The sequence below is a fragment of the Pan troglodytes genome, chromosome 13 (assembly GCF_028858775.2).
Source record: "Pan troglodytes isolate AG18354 chromosome 13, NHGRI_mPanTro3-v2.0_pri, whole genome shotgun sequence".
In the NCBI taxonomy this organism is placed as follows: domain Eukaryota; kingdom Metazoa; phylum Chordata; class Mammalia; order Primates; family Hominidae; genus Pan; species Pan troglodytes.
In genome coordinates this window covers 58093522-58116868 of record NC_072411.2, presented here as the reverse complement: position 1 = coordinate 58116868, position 23347 = coordinate 58093522, and the positions used below count along the sequence as shown (strand labels likewise).

Below are 23347 nucleotides of genomic sequence, written 5' to 3'. Positions count from 1 at the left end.
TAAATTTTTCCTTGCATACTAATTTTAACCAGTTGGTAGTGTTTTCCCGACATTGTGAGAGGAGGATGATTCGGAGTTTCTATCTAGGCATAGCAGGAACAAATGAGATTTTAGCGATAACTGCCTCAAGTCCAGGTGGGGGAAATCATGGCCCATGGGCTGCTATTTTTTAGCTACTTGTTTTTTTCAAAAGGATGTAAGTCATCTTTATTTGTTTAAATTTGTATTGTATAATTCTTATCTTTGCTCTTCTCTTAATTTTCCCTTTGACACACATTCATCTCAGCAGAACTTTCCACAGTTAAGGGGAATTTCTGCTGGGAAAGGGAGGTAGTATTGAGTGGGTGTGACTACTTGGGTTGGCAGCAGCCGTATTGTCTCCACTGACATAACAATGGTGTTGGCAACTTAACATCACTGACAAGGAAAGCTAGGCTGGTGGTGCTCTGGGGCAGGTACCCCATTCACTGGAGGCCCCAGCATTACAGGGATGAATTATTTCCAAATACTTCTCATTTCCTTTTTGACCCAACGAATTGGAAGTACCTTGAAAAGCTGTAGTTAACATAAAGGAAATTAAAATCTCATGCCTATGGGTATAAGATTTTTATACCCTTAAATCAAGGAGAGAGAGAGAGGAAAAAAAGGAAATATTTTTCAAATAATCCATACAGGATTTCCCTCTTATAGCCAAAACAAATAGCACGTGTTTTATAAGCAATCACCTGCATATGCATGTAGTGACTTTATCTCACATATAATTTAGAAGGCACCATTAGATGTCAAAAACAAGATTCAGCTCTTATTAGCCCAAGAAGTTGAAATTAATTAAGGTGAGTAATTTTAATTAACTTCATTTAAAGAATGAATAACTTGTTAGGGCATTCATGACGAATGCCGACTTTTTGATCCCCACTCCTTCACATGTGCTCAATTTTATGTTTGTGGTCAATACAAGGTTAAAGCTATTAGAGTGCCCCCCATTTAATTTCAAAATTTATGTAGGTTTTTTTCTCTAGCTTTATTTTATTTTATATCTAAGTATACATGTTTAGTGTGATGAGTTTTGATGATATATACTCACATTATCATTACCCAAAGCAATATATAGAACATACCTATCACCTTGAAATTTCCTTCATGTCCTTTTTGAAATTAATTCCAGACTCCTCCCCCTTTTTCATGTGCACAAAGTCAATCAATGTTCTGATTTCTAGTTTTATGTGTATATAAAGTTTTGTTTGATTTTGGATTTCTTATAAATAGAATGATTTATAAGATGAATTATAAATGCATATGTTCTGTGCCTGGCTTCTTTCACTTAATAATATTTTTAAGTGAATTTTAAGATTCATTTGTGTTGTTCTTTTTTATTTCTTAGTAGTATTTCATTATACAAAAATCACAATTTGTTTATCCATTCTGTTTTCAGCTTCTGGTTACTACGAATAAGGCAATTAAGTACAAGCCTTTTGTGGGCATAATATTTTCACTTATCATGGTAAATAGCTAAGAGTGCAATTGATGGGTCATAGGTGAGATATATGCTTAATCTTTAAAAACTCATTTGAAAATTTATGTGTGTAAGTTAACTTTTATTTTTTGGTGTGCAGTTTTATGAATTTTAACACAATATTCAGGATATAGAATGGTTTTATTACTCCCAAATACTCCTTTTTGATGCCCATTTGTAGTCAAACACTTCCTCCTTTTCTAACCTTTGGGAACCACTGATGTGTTCTTCATCCTCAGGGTCAAGATGAGATAAAAAACCATTGAAGAGTTTTGAAGAGAGGAATTACTTGATCTAACTACTGCTTTAAAAAGATCACTCTATCTGCTATATTGAAAATAGACTGTGGGTTTATATATGCATACACATCAAGATAACATATAAATAGAATCATATTGTTTATAACCTTTTGAGATTGGCTTCTTTCATTCAGAAAACTGCCTTTGAGATTCATCCATGTTGTTGTGTAAAACTATACCTTGTTCCTTTCTATTGCTGAAAACTATTTTATTGTATGGATGTATCAAAAAATGTCATTTACTTTTTAAAGGACATTCACCTTGTTTTTAAGTTTCGGGCTGATGTTAGTAAAATTGTTATAAATAGTCAAGTACAGGTTTGTATAGGAATAGCTTTATCTCTTCATTTTTAAACTGTATGCCTTTTACTTAATTTTTTCTTACTTCACTGGCTAGGCCTTCCAATAAAACATTGAATAGGGGCTGTGAGGATGGACATCCTTGCCTTGTGACTGATTTTATGATGTTAGCTGTGTATGCGTTTTTTAAAAATTTTTGTTTTTACATTTCCTTTATCTGGTTAGGGAAGTTTCATTCTATTCCTCATTTGCTAAGAGTTTTTGTCCTGAATGGATGTTAAATTTTGTCAACCTCCATCACTTTAACAGACTAAAGAAGAAAAACTAGGCAATCATAATAATTGGTACAATTAATAACTGTACCAATTAATATGATAAATTACCAAAATTGGCATTCAATATTGAACTAACCTTGCATTCCTGAGTCAATCCCACTTTGTCATAATGTGTTATTTTTAAAATTAATTGCTGGTTTTCATTAGTTAACATTTTGTTAATAATTTTTGTTGGTGAATTTCATAATGGGTATTGGCTAGTAGTTTTATGTCTTGATCTCTACTCGTCAGTTTTGTGTGTTATTCTGGCTACTTATAATATGTTGGGTTTTAATCCATCCTTTTCTATTTTTCTGGAGAAATTATGTAGAATTGGTATAATTTCTTTTTTAAATGTTTGGTAGAATACAACAATGAAAACATCTGCTTAGAAGACAATTCCCTTACATTTCTGCACATTCTGTGATAATTTTTATTCCAGGATATCTTGTCAAAGATGTTTGCATAATGAACAAACTTGGAAAATAGAGAGTGTTTTTGACCATAGCAGAGGGCAGATTGATTTTCTATCCAGAATAAAAAGAAAATGTCTCCCTCTGGGCAGAGCTTTGGGCAGGTTTGCTAACAGTTCCCTTGTAAGATGGGGTTTCCTATGCTCAGGATTCCTCAGCTATGACACAAACACACTGTGTGCACAGAATCTACCTGGGCTCCCTTCTATAACATTGTCATGTGATTTAGAGGCCAAGGGGAACCAATACAAACATGAAGATTATGCTGCCTGCCATGCTGAGAGTTATAAAGTCCGTTGTCTCTGAATCCAGAGCCTTGTGCTTTCTCCCAGCATAGAGGAAAATGACAAGAAAACTTTTTATCTTTCTAGCAGGGTAAAATCTTAGACCCTTCCCAGTTCTTCACCCTGGGAATAAGTTTCCTCTTATAGACAGGGCTCCTCTTATTTGAATTTGTTTATAATTATATAATATGAGCATGTTCCATTGTATAATGCTAATTGCTAATTTCAATTATTCTTCATTCATTCCTTCACTTATTTACCAAGTGTTATTTGAATGCCAACCTTGTGACATGCACTATTTTAGGGTCTGAAGATACAGTGGTGAATAACAGAGAAAAATGTTTGTCTTTATGGAGCTTCTGTTCAGGTGAGGAGAGACAGGTAAACAAATAAAATATACACTATAATATGTCAGATAATAATTAAAGCAGGGAAAGAGGAGAGGGACTACTGCTGGGGGTAGGGTTTTTTGTTTGTTTGTTTTGTTTTTTATAGGATGGTTACTGTTACAGAAACATTTGTGCAGAAATCTGAAGGAGGTGAGGCATGAGCCATGGCAACACTGGGGGGAAAGAGACCAGCAAAGAGACCAGCAAATTTATAGGTCTTGACTTATGAGTGTAACTAGTGTTTCAGTAATAGTGAGGGACACAATTGCCAGAGCAAAGTAAGGGAGAAGGATGTGGTGGCCGATGAGATCATTAAGGTAGTAGAAGCTGGATTGTATAAAGACAAACGTTTACTCTCAATGAGATTAAAAAAATTGAGTTTTGAAGAGAGTAATTACTTGATCTAACTAATGCTTTAAAAAGATCACACTCTATCTGCCATATTGAAAATAGATTGTGTATTTGTATGTGCATACGTGCGTGTGTGTCGGGAGGGAGAAGTGAAGATGAAAAGAGGAAAACACATTAAAAGCTTATTATAATTATTTAGTTGACAGAATATGGGACTGGGTTGTTAATGTTGGGGATGGTGAGAAGTGGTTAGATTCTAAGTTATATTTGGAATGTTTATCTAATAGAATTTATGGATGCATTGCATGTGAGTATGAGGGAAAGAAATGAGTTAATCTAGCTTCCAAGGTTTTTGACTTGAGGAATTTGAAAAATGGGAATGCCATTGAGATAAAGAAGATGATAGGGAGACCAAGTCCCAGACATGGTATCTTTGAGATAACTCTTGGACAACCAAGTGAAGATGTCAGGTAGACAGTTTGACAAATAAAGAAAAGATCTAGGTTAAAGTTGTACATTTTGAAGACATCAACATATAGAAACTGGATATGATTACCTTGGGAGTGTGTGTAGATAACAGAGAGAACATTCAGTGGTTGGCTAGAAGAGGAGAAAGAAACAAAGGAGAGAAAAAAAAGAGACCAGAAAAGTAAAAGGGAAACCAGGAGTCTGTGTTCTTTCTAGCCACCTGAAGAAAATATTTCAAGAGGGAGTATGAGCATGTTTTAACAGATGCCGTAGGTGCTTCACTCACATCCTTGGACCTTGCTATTCAGAGCATTCCTGCCAACTTTCAGCTTCTTTGTACCTAAGGATTTCCACATCTTTGTACCTAAGGATTGTTTCCAAAACCAAGGAAATTCACTCTGCCCAAGCATAAACCAGGCCAGAAATGCTGGTTAATTAATATAACTCTGCCATTCAGAAGGCCTTAACCAATGACTTGAGGGAGCCACTGTATAAGTACCCCAGCTCTCTAGATCCTTAGGTGGAAATAATGCTGAGATGAGTGTTCATACTCCTTCTATGTGTTTCCTCATGGAACTTAATTCCAGTGATGGCTGTTTTGATAATATACTCTTCATTGTCTGGCTTTTCTTTCCTGTACCACTTCCCACTCACCTATTAGTGTTCCCTATGATTCCTGAGTAAACTACCTGCCTTTGAACTCTTGTCTTACGGTCTGCATAGGAAAAAACCCAAGCTAATTATCCTGAAAGTTAAGTAACATGAGGGCTGTATTTGACTATTGGAATTAGCATCAGTGGCCTTGAGAAGACTGGTTTCAGTAGAGTGTTTGGGATAAAGTTTATTAGATTGCCTTCAAGAAAGCAGAGAAAACAATGAAGTAGAGATATTGATTATAGACTACTCTTAGGGAGTGTTAATAGAAAGAAGCAGAAAAACGGAAAGGTAATATGTAGCCAAGATAATGTTTTTATTTTAAAATGAGAGGAATTACAGCATTACAGCATGTTTGGTTGTTGATGGGGATCATCCAGTAGAGAGGGAGTAATAATAGTGTGGGGGAAGGAGAAAGGACAATTTCTGTAATGACATACTTGAGTTGCCTAGAAAGAAAAGGGATTGAGTGGATAAGTTTTCACATAGGAGCATAGACAGTTTAATATGTTGAGAAAAAAAAAAAAAAACAGCATAAGAGCTCAGATTTTGGTAAGTGGGTAGATATGGTAGGAGGATGTGGAATGTCTTTTCTGATTACTTCTATTTTCACTCATTTGTTGAGACATGGGGGGAGGTATGATACTTTGAAGAGGATGCAGAAAGTATGAAGTAGGCATTGAGGAGAATGAATTTTTTAGAGAAATAAAATAGTTTCTTTTTAAACTTAAAATTTATTTAAGTTCTGTTATCACGAAGTGAAAGAGAAACCAGTGAACATGGTTCTGTGTTTTTCTCTAGTTATAGTCAACTGCAGAGTTTTAGGCACAAAGCAGATGGAGAATTACATTTATCCATGCTTGAAATTTTTTCCAAGTAAATATTATGAAAAGAAAGAGAATGTATGAAAAGGAATGATTACAAAGATGAATCATGGAGTAGAAGCTGGGTAAGAAATGGAAGAAAGAAGTCACTAAAAATGAAGCTGGGTGTTGGATTGATGTATTGAAAGCCCAAAGGGGTGATAAAATTGCTGGAATTAGGAGTCTAGAGGGACTAAGCTGGAAAGATAGAAGGTAGAGTCAGGAGAGTGAGATGCATGCAATTAAGATGATGGAAAAAGAATAAAATTATTATCAGTAACATAAATATTTCAGGCTTGGAGGCCATAGAAGCTCTGTTGCATTTACTCAGTTCTGCTGTTGTAGCTAGAAAGCAGCCACAGACAATACTAGTGCACATGGTTGTGTTCCAGTATAATTTTATTTATAAAAACAAGCAGCTAAGCAATTAAAGCAAGATTTCAAGATACATGGTTAATATACAAAATGCACTCACTTTCCCATATACCAGCAATGAATGAGTGGAATTTGAAATTAAAAACACAATGCCATTTACATTAGCACCACCCCCAAATAAAATACCTAGGTAGAAATTTTAAAAAATGTATAAGATCTATATGAGAAAAACTACAAAACTCTGATGAAAGAAATCAAAGAAAAACTAAACAAATGGAGAGAGATGCCATGTTCATGGATAGGAAGACTCAACATTGCTAAGAAGTCCATTCCTCCCAACTTGACTTGATCTATAGTTTCAATGCAATCCCAATCAAAACCCAAGTAACATGTTATGGTGGTATCAATAAACTGACTCAAAAGTTTATATGGAGAGGCAAAAGACCCAGAAAAGTCAACAGAATATTGAAGGAAAACAGGAAAGTCAGAGGACGAACACCACCAAACCTTAAACCTTACTATAAAGCGACATTAATCATGACAGTGTGGTATTGGTCAGAGAACGGATTGATTAATGGAACAGAATAGAGAGCCCAGAAATAGACCCACATAAATATAGTTAATTGACATTTGATAAAACAGCAAAGGCGACACAATGGAGAGAAGATAGTCTTTTCAGGAAATGGTGCTGGAACAACTGGACAGTCACATGCAAAAAAAAAAAAAAATGTAGACACCAACCTTACTTTTCCTCCAAATAAATCTAAATGTCTCATAGACCTACATGGAAAATGCAAAACTCTTAAAAGGTAATATAGAAAACCAACTAAATGACGTTGCGCATGGTAATGCCTTTTTAGATACAACATCAAATGCATGGTTCATTAAAAAATTGATAAGTTGGACTTCATTATAAATAAAAATGTCTGCTCTGGAAAAGTCACTGTCAAGAGAATGAAAAGATAAACCACAGATCGGGACAAAATATCCTCAAAGGGCATTTCTGATAAAAGACTGTTGTGCAAAATATACATAAAAATCCTTACAACTCAACAATAAGTTAAAAAATAGACCAAAGACATTAATAGATACGTCACAAAAGAAGATATACCGATGAGTAATAAAGATATGAGAACATATTCAATATCATATGTCATTATGGGAATGCAAATTAAAATGACAATGAAATATGCGTACACAACTATTAGGATGGTTGAAGTCCAGAACACCAACACCACCAAATGCTGGCAAGAATGTAGAGCAACAGGAACTCCCTTTATTGCTGGTGTGAATGTAAAATGGTAAAGCTACATTGGAAGACAGGCTGGCAGTTTCCTACCAAACTAAACATACTCTTAACACACAATCTAGCAATTGTACTCTGTCTTAGTTCATTCAGGCTACTACAATAATACTACCATGGACAATGTGGCTTAATTAATTTCTTATACTTTGAGAGGCTGGGAAGCTCAAAATCAAGGCACTAGCAGATTCTGTGTCCAGTGAGGTTCTGCTTCTTGGTTCATAGGTGACTGTCTTTTTGATATGTCCTCACATGGCAGAAGGGCCAAAGGAGTTCTCTGAAGAGTCTTTTATAAGGCCATCAATCCCATTCATGACAGCTCCATCCTCATGACCTAATCACCTCCCAAAGGCCGCATCTTCCAAACCATCACTTTGGAGGTTTCGGTTTCATCATATAAGCTTTGGGGGAACACCAATATGCAGTTCATAGAACGTTTCTTGGTATTTACCCAAAGGAGTAAAAAACTTATGTCCATTCAAAAACCTACACACAGATGTTTATCGTAGTTGTATTCATAATTGCCAAAAGTTAGAAGTAATCAAGATATCGTTCAGTAGGTGAGTGGATAAATAAACTGTGACACATCCAATGTTTTTATTTAGTAATAAAAAGAAATGACCTATCAAGCCTTAAAAAGACATGGAGGAAACTTAACTGCATATTACTAAGTAAAAAAAAATCAATCTGGAAAGGCTGCCTACAGTATAATTCCAAGTCTATGACATTCTGAGAAAGGCAAAACTGTGGAGACAGTAAAAAGATCAGTGGTTGCCAGGGGTTAGTGGGGAGGGAGGGAAGAATGGGCAGAGCACAAAGCAATTTTAGGGACATGAAACTGCTCTGTATGATAATATAATGGTGAATACATGTCATTATACATTTTTCCAATCCCACAAAATCTACAATAGGAAGAATAAACCTTAATGTAAACTATGATTTGGGTGATAATGATGTATCAATGTAGGCTCATCATTGTAAGAAATGTACAGATGGGGTTGGGGGAGTATGTAGGAAATTTCTATACCTTCCCCTCAATTTTGCTGTGAATCTAAAACTACTCTAAAAATAATGTCTATTAAAAAACGAAACCAAACAAAACAAACAAGTAGCTGGCCCATGGAGATAGTTTGCCAACCCCTAGGGTATGCCTATGAATCTGAGTCAGCAGAGGAGAATGGCAGACAGGCCCAGGAGTGGAAGTAAAGGAATGAGGGACCTGAGTGTTGACAGAGCCGTCGATGTGGACACTTACGTTACTCAGACCAAGCAGAGTAATGCTAGGGAGAGTGGCAATGAGCCTGTTGTCTAAGTGATTAAGGAGTGAAAGGGGGTGACTCTGGTGTTAGTATATGACTACACAAAGGAGAGATAGAACAATCCATCTTTTACCGTACACAGAAGTTTCCAAGTATACTGAATATCTGAACTTGACTATTGTTAAGATGACATAAAAAGGCAAAGCATGTTTTGCTAGGGATTAAATAAATATGGAAATATAACCAAGGAATCAAACTTACCTTAAAACAAATGCTGAATAGTTATCAGTATTTGACCTACACCAGGCCAGACCTCTGCTGTTTGTGGCATTGATAACCATGTAAACATGATGTCAGACATGTTTGGAGACAAACAGGTTTGGATGCATTCAGTGTTAATTCTTAATAACCTACTTATATTGTTATTTTAACTTATTGCATTTCATTTTACTTTTACTTTATTCGGTGAAATGTCAGTATCTGCTAAATGAAATAATTCTTTAACACTATGACTAAACTAACCTCATGTACGTGTTGAGTGATAAAGCTTGTACCCTGATACTACATCAAAAGCTTGTTTAATGGCTGACAATATATGTCTCTCTTAACTGCCTCTGATTTGCAGAAATGTGGCTACTTCCTGCGTTGATGTCAGCTACAGCTGGTTAGGTACTGTGAGGGCAGGAAAAGGACAAGAGCCACTTAGAGGAGTTTTGTTTCCAAATGATTACTCATAACCATAGATTGTAACATTAAGATGCCTGAGACTGTAGATTAATCTTTTTATCAACCTGTGTTCCTTTGTCCACCCATCACTTCTTTACCATTTAAAATTCTTGATATTCTTTGTCAGAATCACATCACAATTCCTTGAAATTATAGCTTAGTAAATTGCTTGTTTAGAATTTAAGTGAAAGCATTTATAAATAAATATAGTTTCCTTGTATTCTTCACTAGATGTCATTTACTTTGACTAAATTTACTTAAACCATTTTAACCTTTCAGAGAAAGTCCAGGATTTTATTTTTTTTTTTACTTTTAAAAATACTCAGCTGACATTCTGATTTACCAAAAGGACACTACCACCATTTTTCTGAAGTGCATCTGTTCAAAATCAGAAAAAAAGAAAGCCTTTCATTTTCTTTTTTTCCATTAATTCTTTTTACCTCAAAGAGTTTGGGGAATTATGATTATAGGTGACTTTTAAAGTTATTAAATTCCATATCTAAACCCACAATATGCCAAATACTATCAACTATATTAATAAGTATCATGAATATCAAAATAGTCATTGCTTTTTCTTTGTGCACATTCAAACGTATCTAATTGAGTGCCTCTCCTATTGCTACGGTCTGAATGTTTGTGTCCTCCCAAAATTCGGATGTCAAAATCCTACCTCCCCACAAAGTGATGGTATTAGGAGACAGGGATGCCCAAGGGAGACCCCTGGCCTCTTATACCATATAAGGACACAGTAAGAAAGTGCTGTCTATGAACCAGAAAACAGGCCCTCGGCAGACACAGAATTTGCTGGCACCTTGATTTTGGACCCCCTAGACTCTAGAACTGTGAAAAATAAATATCTGTTGTTTATAAGACACCCAATTTATGAGATTTTTTAAATAGCAGACTGAATAGACTAAGACACCAATTGATGCAATATAGCACTGCCTCTGTGTATTAGAGGAAGATGCCCCTGCCCCACTGAGAGATGGACAGGCTCTCAGAGGAGAGGTTTCCAGGAACCTTTCTGGGGATAGCTATATACACATTCTTGAGTCCACCTGTGACCATTATATTGGCCAGATGGGCTAGCTAGAGCTTCTAAAACTTTTAAATGTTCTTGTTCTTTTTAGAAGGCAAATTTTTTGGTAGATGTTTTTAATTAAAAATTCTTTTTGAAAATAACCTGTTTCCAATTACATAATAAAACGTGTTTTACTATTCATTATAGAATGAACCTGACAGAGTAGATGAAAGAATGTTTGCTGTTATTTTATGCATAGGAAATCTTTTACAATTTTAAAAATAAAATTTCACTGTCAATTCATTTCAATTCATAGTGGAGACAGGATATTCAGGAAGAAAACCCTACATTTATAGTGTGCGAATGTGCGTGTACAAAGACAACACTCACAGATGTAATCTGATTAGTTACCATTGCAATCCCAAATATATGTTTTTGAAGAATAGAATTCCTGGCATACAAAAGCTTCTAAATGACTGGTTCAAAGATTTTTGATGATATCTATAGTTATTTAGTTATTTGAAATGAAGCTACTTAATGGACTGAGAATGTAAACAAATAAGAGTTTCAAGTTACTTATTGCAAGTGTGTTATAAAATAGATTAATATCTAGTTAATTCACATTCTGTCTTTATACTTGTTAGGAGTAGATAAATAAAACATTGATTTTTGACTTAGGATCACATTGGGTTAAATTCTTACTCAATTTACCTTGCATAGTAAATGACAAAAGACAAGTATACTGATTGTTTCAAGTATTTATTATTTAGAAGAATGATATATTAAAGCAACCATACCTAGAAGTTAAGCTCACATTTGTATAAGCTGTGTTACAATTGTAAGACTATGTGTATATGTATGTAGAGATATACATATATGGATATCTAACTATTATTTAGTATTTATAGACTACTGAAAATGATTTTGTAAATTACACGATTCAAGATCTTTACAGAAAGAGAAAGCATTATAATTAGAGCCACATCTATTTCCCCCTTTTTTTTTAAATTTGAAAATGCTGCTTTTCTGTGATATTTTAGATATTAGAGTTGAGTCATACACTTTTGGAGTCTTCATTAGAAAATAAGTTAATTGTAGAATTAGGAAGATGGATTTATTTACTCTCTGATTTCCTACTCAAAGCATGATGCGAGGTGCTAGGATGGTGAAAGATACAAAGAATATTGAAAAGAATTTACTGTAGAGTAACACTGTCAAATAACATTGAGAAATTGAGCATATTATATTAATATTAAACTCTTGAATTTTTGTGATGAAAATTACCATATTAAAGGCTCCGACAAGTTTTGATGGAAATAAACTTATTTAAATTTCTTGAAGGCATCATTTCCCAGGACTCTTTTTTTGGAAATGACTGTTTATTTCTCTAACAATTTCTATTTTATGAAACAGACTGAGAAATGTGGGAATGCAGTAGCCTCTTTATCTTGATTCAGACCTCTCTCCCACCCTAACTTCCTGTGCTTAGTACGAGTTACAGATGCTCCCCATGGCAGAAACTCTGTGTTGTACATGGACAGCCATAGCAAATGATCCAAGTAGAGATTTCCTTTTATTATAATTGCCTCCTCGTAACCAAAATAGTTAGGTTTGCAATAACTTTTTCTCCAGTTTCTTATTTAGAAGACCCTGACTACACAATTTAAAATGTTATCCAGTGTACTCATAGGATCTAAATTGTTAGTAAGCTCCTATCTTCCCTCCCAGGTACTGAGCATATTTATAATGACTGTGTAGGGTCACCATGTCACCATGACAAACTATTAGAGGGACACTTGGGGGAAGATAAAACATTTCAGAACCCCAATACCAGGATGCATGTGCAGTTGACAACTTGGCCTACATCTCCAACTTGCCCTTTTCTGAGGACTTCCATGGTAGGAATTTTAATTGACAATCATTTTATAATTATAATCTTTTTATAATGCTGACTTAAAAATTTGACCAAAAATTTTTCATTCAGCAAAAAATATTTTAAGTTACTTTTATCCTGGTAGTAGGGTATCCATTATGTCATCCAAATTGCTGCAGAAGCCTCATAACTGGTCTCCGTGTTTCTGCTGATACTCCCATGCCACAAGGAATTTTACAGCTAAAGGACACTTATGAAACAACCTTCACATTGCTCCCATTTCAGAAAAAAAAGGCCATGTCCTCAATGTATTCAACAAAGGCTCACATAGCCTGATCATCATTCCTTCTCATCTCCTACCTCTCTTCCTCTTACTCATCTTTATCGACACTGGCCTCCCTGCCTCCTATTATCTCTGAATAAAATGTCTTCTAAAATAGCACATGGAGATGATCTCAGGATCATGGTGGACGGGAGGCAGGACTAGATTGCAGCTCCAGACAGAGCAGCATGCAGAGGCTTGCATTGTGAATTTTAGCTCCAGATCGACTGCAAGGACAAAACAGCAATTCTGAGAGGACCACAGACCGTCTGAAGGAAGCGGACTGCTCTTGCTGTACCCAGTAGACATTCCAAATACTGTGAGTGCCCCAACTACGGACGTGGAAAAGGGAGACCCTCCTCTTCTGAACACACCCCCTGACTAGAGAAGCTGAAGTCTGTTTGCCAGCGAAGTTCCCAACTTTACTTGGAACTGAGTCAAGTTAGAGAGCTGAGCCGAGCGAAATACAGGGGTGGAGGAGGCAGCAGGGAGGCCCTGGGATCTCGCTGAATCCTCAAGCAGCCCATTCCTGCCTGACACCATAGGGATCCATCAGGAGGGAGGCCAGTGGAGCAGGGGGAAAAACTCCACGGAAAGAAAATCTTCCCTAGCTGAACTTTATAACAATTTGAGCGGGGCGAGAAGCCTCCTGGGCAGAACTTGGGGGAGGGTGTGAATCCGGCTTGCAGACTTCACAGGCGGGGGAAGAACTAAAGCCCTTTTCTTTCACAGCTGGGAGGTGGAAAGCCTTGGGCAAGTTTTCAAGCCTGACTCGCCCTCTGTCTGGAAACAGACTTGGGGCTGTTGCGGGGGACACAGTGGGAATGAGACTGGCCCTTCAGTTTGTGTGGGAGCTGGGTGAGGCCTGTGACTGCCAGCTTTCCCCCACTTCCCTTACAACCTGCATGACTCAGCAGAGGCAGCCATAAGCCTCCTAAGTACACAACTCCAGTGACCTGGGAATCTCACCCTTATCCGCCTTAGCAGTACCAGTAAGACCTGCCCAAGGAGAGTCTGAGCTCAGACATGCCTAGCCCTGCCCCCACCTGATGGTCCTTCCCTACCTACCCTGGTAGCAGAAGACAAAGGACATATAATCTTGGGAGTTCTAGGGCCCTGCTCACTGCCGGTTCCTCTTCATACTACTACAGCTGATACTTTCTGGAAATCACCACCTCCTGGCAGAAGGCCAACCAGCACAAAAATAGAGCATTAAACCACCAAAGCTAAGAACCTTCACGGAATCCATCACACCCTCCACCACCTCCACTGGAGCAGGCGCTGGTATCCACAGCTGAGAGACCCATAGATGGTTCACATCACAGGACTCTGTGTAGACAACACCCAGTAACAGCCCAGAGCCAGGTAGATTTGCTGGGTGGCTAGACCCAGAAGAGAAACAATCACTGCAGTTTGGCTCATAGGAAGCCACATCCATAGGAAAAGGGGGAGAGTACTACATCAAGGGAACACCCTGTGAGACAAAAAAATCTGAACAACAGCCTTTAGCCATAGACCTTCCCTCTGACAGAGCATACCCAAATGAGAAGGAACCAGAAAACCAATGCTGGTAATGTGACAAAACAAGGCTCATCAACACTCCCCACCAAAATTACACTAGTTCACCACCAATGGATCCAAACCAAGAAGAAATCCCTGATTTACCTGAGAATGAATTCAGGAGGTTAATTATTAAGCTAATCAGGGAGGGACCAGATAAAGGAGAAGCCCAATGCAAGGAAATCCAAAAATGAAACAAGAAGTGAAGGGAGAAATATTCTAAGAAATAAATAGCTTAAAGAAAAAACAATCCAAAATTCAGTAAACTTTGGACACACTTTTAGAAATGTGAAATGCTCTGGAAAAGTGTCAGGAATAGAATAAGTAGAAGAAAGAAATTGAGAGTCCAAAGACAAGGTCTTCAAATTAACCCAATCCAAGAAAGACAAAGAAAAAAGAATAAGAAAATATGAACAAAGCCTCCAAGAAGTCTAGGATTATGTTAAACGACCAACCCTAAGAATAATCAGTGTTCCTGAAGAAGAAGAGGATTCTAAAAGCTTGGAAAACATATTCCAGGGAATAATTGAGGAAAACTTCCCTAGCCTTGCTAGAGACGTAGACATCCAAATACAGGAAGCACAAAGGACACCTGGAAAATTCATTGCAAAAAAGATCCTTACGTAGGTATGTGTCATCAGGCTATCCAAAGTTAAGACAAAGGAAAGAATCTTAAGAGCTGTGAGAGAGAAGCACCAGGTAACCTATAAAGGAAAACCTATCGGATTAATAGAAGATTTCTCAGCAGAAACCCTACAAGCTAGAAAGGATTGGGGCCCTATCTTCATCCTCCTCAAACAAAACAATTATCAGCCAAGAATTTTGTATCCAGAGAAACTAAGCATCATATATGAAGGAAAGATACAGTCATTTTCAGAAAACAAATGCTGTAAGAATTTAGCATTACCAAGCCACCACTACAAGAAATGCTAAAAGGAGCTCTAAATCTTGAAACAAATCCTGGAAACACATCAAAACAGAACCTCTTTAAAGCATAAATCACAGGACCTATAAAACAAAAATACATGTTAAAAAGCAAAGAAAAACAAAACAAAAACAAAGTACACAGTCAACAAAAAGCACAATGAATCCAATGGTACCTCACATTTCCATTATAACATTGAATGTAAATGGACTAAATGTGGCACTTAAAAGATACAGAATCACAGAATGGATAAAAACTCACCAACCTACTATCTACTGCCTTCAGGAGACTCACCTAACACATAAGGACTCACATAAACTTAAAGTAAAGTGGTGGAAAAAGGCATTTCATGCAAATGGACACCAAAAGCAAGCAGGGATAGCTATTTTTATATCAGGCAAAACAAACTTTAACGCAACAGCAGTTAAAACAGATAAAGAGGGTCATTACATAATGGTAAAAGGCCTTGTCCAAAAGAAAAAACCACAATCTTAAACATATATGCACTTAACACTGGAACTCCCAAATTTATAAATCAATTACTAATAGACCTAAGAAATGAGACACACAGCAACACAATAATAGTGGGTGACTTCAGTACTCCACTGATAGCACTAGACAGGTCATCAAGACAGAAAGTCAACAAAGAAACAATGGATTTAAACTATACCCTGGAACAAATGGACTTAACAGATATATACAGAACATTTCATTCAACAAAGGCAGAATACGCATTTTATTCAGCAGCACATGGAACTTTCTCCAAGATATAATAGGCCATAAAATATGCCTTAATAAATTTAAGAAAATTGAAATTATATCAAGCACTTTCTCAGACCACAGTGGAATAAAACTAGAAATCAACTCCAAAAGGAACCTTCAAAACCATGGAAATACATGGAAATTAAATAACCTGCTCCCGAATGAGCATTGGGTCAAAAACGAAATCAAGATGGAAATTAAAAATTCTTCAAACTGACTGATAATAATGACACAATCTATCAAAAACCTCTGGGATACAGCTAAGGCAGTGCTAAGAGGAAAGTTCATAGCCTTAAATATCTACATTAAAAAGTCTGAAAGAGCACAAACAGACAATCTAAGGTCACACCTCAAGGAACTAGAGAAACAAGAACACACCAAACCCAAACCCAGCAGAAGAAAGGAAATAACCAAGATCAGAGCAGAACTAAACAAAATGGAAACAAACAAGCCAAAAAATACAAAAGACAAATGAAACAACAAGCTGGTTCTTTGAAAAGATAAATAAAATTGATAGACTGTTAGCAAGATTAGCTAAGAAGAGAGAAAAATCCAAATAACCTCACTGAGAAATAAAACAGGAGCTATTACATCTGACACCACTGAAATATAAAAGATCATTCAAGGGTACTGTGAAGACCTTTAGGCACATAAACTAGAAAACTTAGAAAGATGGATAAATTCCTGGAAAAATACAACCCTTCTAGCTTAAATCAGGAAGAATTAGGTACCCTGAACAGACTAATAACAAGCAGCAAGATTGAAATGGTAATTAAAAAATTACCAACAAAAAAAAGTCCAGGACTAGATGGATCCACAGCAGAATTTTACCAGACATTCAAAGAATTGGTATCAATCCTTTCGACACTATTCCACAAGATAGAGAAGGAAGGAACCCTCCCTAATTCGTTCTATGAAGCCAGAATCACCCTAGTAACAAAACCAGGAAAAGACACAACCAAGAAAGAAGACTACAGACCAATATCCTTGATGAACATAGATGCTAAAATCCTCAACAAAATACTAGCTAACCAAATCAAACAACATATCAAAAAGATAATCCACCATGATCAAATGGGTTTCATACCAGGGATGCAGGGATGGTTTAACATATGCGAGTCAATAAATGTGATACACCACATAAACATAATTAAAAACAAAAATCGCAAGATCAACTCAATAGATACAGAAAAAACATTTGACAAAATCCAGCATCCCTTTATGATTAAAACTGTCAGCAAAATTGGCATACAAGGGACATACCTTTATGTAATAAAAGCCATCTATGACAAACCCACAGCCAACATTATACTGGATAGGGAAAAGTTGAAAACATTCTCTCTGAGCATGGGGATGAGAAAAAGATGCCCACTCTTACCACTTCTCTTCGACATAGTACTGAACATCCTAGCCAGAGCAACCAGACAAGAGACAGAAATAAAGGGCATCCAAATCAGTAAAGAGGAAGTCAAACTGTCCCTGTTTGCTGATGACATCATTGTTTACCTTGAAAACCTTAAGGATTCCTACAGAAAGTTCCTAGAACTGATGAAAGAATTCAGCAAAGTTTCCAGATACAAGATTAATGTACACAAATTAGTAGCTCTTCTATACACCAATGGTGACCAAGCAGGGAATCGAATCAAGAACTTAACCCCTTTTACAATAGCTGAAATAAAAAATACTTAGGAATATACCTAACAAAGGAGTCAAAAGACCTCTACAAGGAAAACTACAAAACCTGCTGAAAGAAATTGTAGATGACACAAGCAAATGGAACCACATCCCATGCTCATGGATGAGTAGAATCAATATGGTGAAAATGACCATACTGCCAAAAGCAATCTATGTATTCAACACGATCCCCATCAAAATACACAGAGTTAGAAAAAACAATTCTAAAATTCATATGGTACCAAAAAAGAGCCCTTATAACCAAAGCAAGACTAAGCAAAAAGTGCAAGACTGGAGGCATCACAGTAACTGATTTCAAACTATACTACAAGGCCATCGTTGCCCAAACAGCATGGTACTGGTATAAAAATAGGCACATAGAGCAATGGAATAGAATAGAGAACCCAGAAATAAACCCAAATACTTATAGCCTACTGATCTTCAACAAAGCCAACAAAAACATAAAGTGGCAAAAGGACACCCTTTTCAACAAATGGTGCTGTTGGCTAGCCACATTTAGAAGAATGAAACTGAATCCTCATCTCTCACCTTATACAAAAATCAACTGAAGATAGATTAAGAACTTAAACGTAAACTAAAAAAACTCTAGAACCTGAAACTATAAAATTCTAGAAGATAATATGGGAAAAACCCTTCTAAACATTGGCTTAGGCAAGGATTTCATGACCAAAAACCCAAATGCAATTGCAATAAAAACAAAGAGAAATAGGTCATGAATAGACAGTTCTCAAAAGAAGATATACAAATGGCCAACAAACATATGAAAAAATGCTCAACATCACTAAAGATCAGGGAAATGCAAATAAAAATCATAATGTGATACCACCTTACTCTTGCAAGAATGGCAATAAAGAATAAAAAAAACAGTAGATGTTGGCATGGATGCAGTGATCAGGGAACACTTCTACACTGCTGGTGGGAATGTAAACTAGTACAGCCACTATGGAAAACAGTGTGGAGATTCCTTATAGAACTAAAAGTAGAACTACCTTTTGATCTAGCAATCCCACCGCTAGGTATCTTCTCAGAGGAAAAGAAGACATTATTCAAAAAAAGATACTTGCACACATATGTTTATAGCAGCACAATTCACAATTGCAAAATTATGGAACCAACCCAAATGCCCATCAATCCATGAGTGGATAAAGAAACTGTGGTGTGTATATATATATGATGTAATACTATTCAGCCATAAAAAGAATGAATTAACAGCATTTGCAATGACCTGAATGAGATTGGAGACTATTATTCTAAGTGAAGTAACTCAGGAATGGAAAACCAAACATCATATGTTCTCACTGATATGTGGGAGCTAAGCTATGAGGAAGCTAAGGCATAAGAATGATACAATGGACTTTGGGGACTTGCAGGGAAGAGTGGGAGAGGGGTGAGGGATAAAAGACAACAAATACGGTGCAGTGTATACTGCTTGGGTGATGGGTGCACCAGGATCTTACAAATCACCATTAAAGAATTTACTCATGTAATCAAATACCACTTGTACCCCAATAACTTATGGGAAAAAACAGCACATGGCTAACTTCCTCACCTCTTTAAAGTCATTGATCAAATTATCGGTTCCTCAATAAGTCTTGCCTTCACCAACTATTCAAATTGGTAATCTCCCAAGAACTTCTAATCTATATCTCACTTTATTTTTGTTCATAGCATGTATCATTTTCTAAAATCCTGATAGTTTATTTATTTATTATGTCCATTGTTTATGATATGCCTCCCATGCTGGAATTTAAATTCAGTGAGGCCAAGGGTTTTTGTATGTTTGTTTGTTTAGGTTTTGGTACCTTCTGATTATTATTGTGTGTTGAGTACCTAGAACCTTGCTGACACATAGCAGGTAGTTAACAAATATTTGTAAACCAAATGAATGAGTGGGTAAGATAATCAAAGAAAAATATTTCCCACTCATTTGATGAAAAATATTCACCAACCTAGATTTTTTATTATTATCATTGATGAACAAATTGAGTGGTTTACAAATTAGAAAAATCTAGCTTTAACTCAGGCGTTTTATTGTTTTCTATTTAGTCAAGTCCTAGAGATAGGAAATTTTTCACAAATTAAGTCTTTGTGTAGTTAAAAATTATTTTGGTATTCATTGTTTGTTTTTAGTTGGGCTTTTTAATACCTGACATCTAGATAAATGCTGTAGGGCTCTGAAACCAACATTCTTCCTTCTTGAGGTGTGGTGAAGATATTTCCTCCAACATTGCATTAGCTTGTATGAATCATAATGAAAGCCAAGATTTCAAAAGGCAGCAGTAGACATGGGTTTCATATAAGTGGAGATCAAACTTTTCTTACTATGTACACTTTCTCAAATTTTTTCCAAACATTGTTTCAAAACAGCAAAGAGAAAATAACCTTACTATCTGTGATGGCAGGTTACCCTTGGGGGTAAGGGTGGTAGAGGTAGGCTCCAGGCTTAGTTCTTGTGTTCTCTGAGGAGGATTAGAGGACTCTGAGCAACAGCTGTGGGGTGAGGGAGGTTAGAGAGCTGGCAAATTGAGAAAACCAAACCAAACCAAACCACTGTGTGCCAGACCTGAACAGCTGTGTCTACTACTGATAATCCTTCTGCACAAGCAAGCCAGTTGCTTCCATTCAGCACCCTGGAAGGGAACTTACCACACAGCAAAAAATAGAAAGCTCGGAGTCTTGTTTAGAAGCTCTCTGCTCCTTGCTTTTTGTTCCCTGACTGATACTTCCTACCTCTTTCACTGATTAAGCAATGGCAGCTTTTGGCTCTCATTAGGTAAAGCAGTAAACCTAAACTCTAAGTAAAAGACAGATTTTACATATTGACTAAATTCTTTTGATTTTACTGTTTTGTTTTTAATCTGATAGTTTGTCAATAACTAAGAGGAATGTTCAAGAGATATCCAAGTCACCTCTTCCTCTGGTTTTCTGGAGATGTAATTCTCTATACTTCTAATCTTTTCTTCTAATTATAGTTTATCAATTATGCAGGTAGCATCTTTTTTTTCCAACATGTTAAAGAACATTTGTTCCACTGTAAATGCCTAAATTCTATAATTATGTCTTTTAATCTGGTAGATTCATTTATACATATTAATTAAAAGTATACTCCTAAACACAAAACACAATCCTAATTGTAATTTAATTTTAATTTTACTTAACTTTTTTTGTATTTTACAAAATCTCCACACTGTAAAATAATTCCTAAATATTCAAAAAGTAATACATGTTGAAAAGAAGTGGTGAGAGTGGGCATGCTTGCTTTCTCTTGATTTTAGAGAAAAAGCTTTCAGTTTTCCACCACTGAGTATGTTATTAACTGTGGGTTTGTCATGCATGGTCTCTATTATGTCGAGGTACATTCTTTCTATATCTAGTTCATTAAGAATTTTTATCATAAAATAACCTAATAAATATAAAATTATTTATGCTGTTTGTTGTTATTTTTAATTTTTTATTATTCTAGACTACTCTCTAAACTTGTGAACCACCATATATTCTTGCGTGTCTACTTTTAGCTCCTTAAAACATCTGCCTCTTTCTTTCATTATTTTTTTTTGAAATACCACTATTATATTTCATCTGTCATACAGGTATTCTAAAGGCAATGTCTGTTTATTGCCAAAATTTAGAAAACTTATAAATTCAGAAATTTACCTACTTTTTTCCAGAAATTTGCAAAATCAGAAAATATGTAACTATAATATAGAAAATGAATTCCATCTATACTACTCATCCTAAGATGACCATTATTTACCTTTTGCTAAATATACTAGAATTTTTTCCAAATATTTATTGTATAATTGTGTATGTACCCATATACACATACACATTTGAAAAACTGAACTCATGTAGTACATGCTGTTTTGCAATATACTCTTTCATTTAAATATATAATATGCATTCCATTAAATGGAAGTATCATAATTTATTATTGACTAACATTTAGATTATCTTCCATTGCAATGGAAATCTTTTTAAACACATGTTTACACTTCTGTAATAATAAGCCCTAGTATTTGATACTGAAACTTGAATAAAAAGAAATTTGAATAAAAATAAAGTATAAAGCACATCCAGTAAGCTTATCCACCTTTACATTTTTTCTCATAAATGTGAACTGTTTCAAGATTTCTTTTTCAAGAGCATAACTTACTGTATTCATATATGTGAATAGTGGTCCTGATGGAAAGACTTCAGGATTATTGTACTAATAATTAAAATTTCTAATTCAATATCAAGCACCCTTCTGCATTTTCCTGATGCCTAGTTTGTGGTAATCAGGGACCAAAAACTAATTTAGGTATCGTTAAATCCTATGGCTAAGTGCCTTGCCATTCTTTGCTGAGTTCACTATTGGTCAAGTTAAGTTTGTCCCTAGAACATATGTTATTTTGTTCCTTTCTAAGAAAGCTTAGAGTATGGTTTTTGCTCCCTCTGGAGATTGAAACTAGTCTCTATCATTTTAAAAGTAAAATACAATTAGAAATGCACTATTAAGAGGAAACACACACACAAAAACTCATAGGTTATATTACAACAGTGTCTATAGTGTGTTATAAAAAGAATATGAAGTAGGAGCCACCTAAATTCACTCTAAGATTTGAAGCAAATTAGCCACCCAGAGGGACCAGTCTCAGTCTATCTGAAACTCTTTTTCCTCATTTACTAAGTTATATCTGTGCTATCAACTTTCAAGGTGGTTGTGTGGATCATAAGAAATAACATATGTTCATAGTTTTTGAACAATGTCAGGAACAACTTTATTTCAAGGTGTTGGGTTCCTAGCCTGAAGGAGAATTTCCACCTGGATGGTTTCAACTGAAGAGAATCTAATAAAAATCATTCTGTAGAGAGGGCGTGGGCAGTGTTAAAGAAGCAAAAGCAGGCAATGGAGTCTACATGAGACTAATAGCATGAAATCATCCCATCTGTATCAGTCACGAGCAACTAGGACAGTGATTCTCAGAGTCTGGCCCCTGGACCAGCAGCATCAATATCATCTGTCAGGAATGCAGATTCTCAGTTCTTATGTTGGACCCACTGAATCAGAAACTCTGCATGTGGGACTAGTGAGCATTCTAGTTCATTCTGGTAGATGCTAAAAATTAAAAACCACTGAGGTAGGTTATGCAATGGTAATAAAAACTCCAAATAAATGAATTAAAAACACTTATTTCCAACTCATGCTCTATTTTGAACATGTTATTGTGGGTCAGCTGTGGTTCTGCTCCCTGTTGTCTTCCCTTAGGACACAGGCTGATGATGCAGCTTCTATAAGAACACTGCTAGTTATGACAGCAGAAAATAAGAACATGGTAAAGGTTGGCTTTAAAATTTCTCTTGAGAAATTACGCAAATTGTTTTGCTCTTCATTGGCCAAATTGGTCACATAGCCGTGTCTAAGTTTAATGTGCCAGGATATGAGTTTCATCTACAATGAGGTTCCCTGAGTATGGGTCAAAAATAATACTATTGACTCCATCACTCTTAGGCCAGAAGAAGCCGTGGGAGGAAATAAAGTTCCTGGAGGCCAGGACAACCTAGAGCCAGGAGCTGTGCTGTTACTCAGTAGGAGAGAAAACATGGAGGGTGAAAGTGCTGCTAAAGGAGAGGCACAGA

General features: G+C 36.0%; 2 long non-coding RNA genes across 2 annotated transcripts in view; both read left to right on the top strand.

Moving 5' to 3' along the window:
- The window catches only part of LOC101056880 (uncharacterized), a 130129-nt gene that overhangs the window by 53166 nt on the left and 53616 nt on the right, over positions 1-23347 (top strand). The window lies entirely within an intron of this gene.
- LOC107973800 (uncharacterized) lies at positions 438-23305 on the top strand. The gene is made up of 3 exons (XR_001716249.3): positions 438-833; positions 3487-3549; positions 23220-23305. It is a non-coding gene; the product is annotated as an uncharacterized LOC107973800 (long non-coding RNA).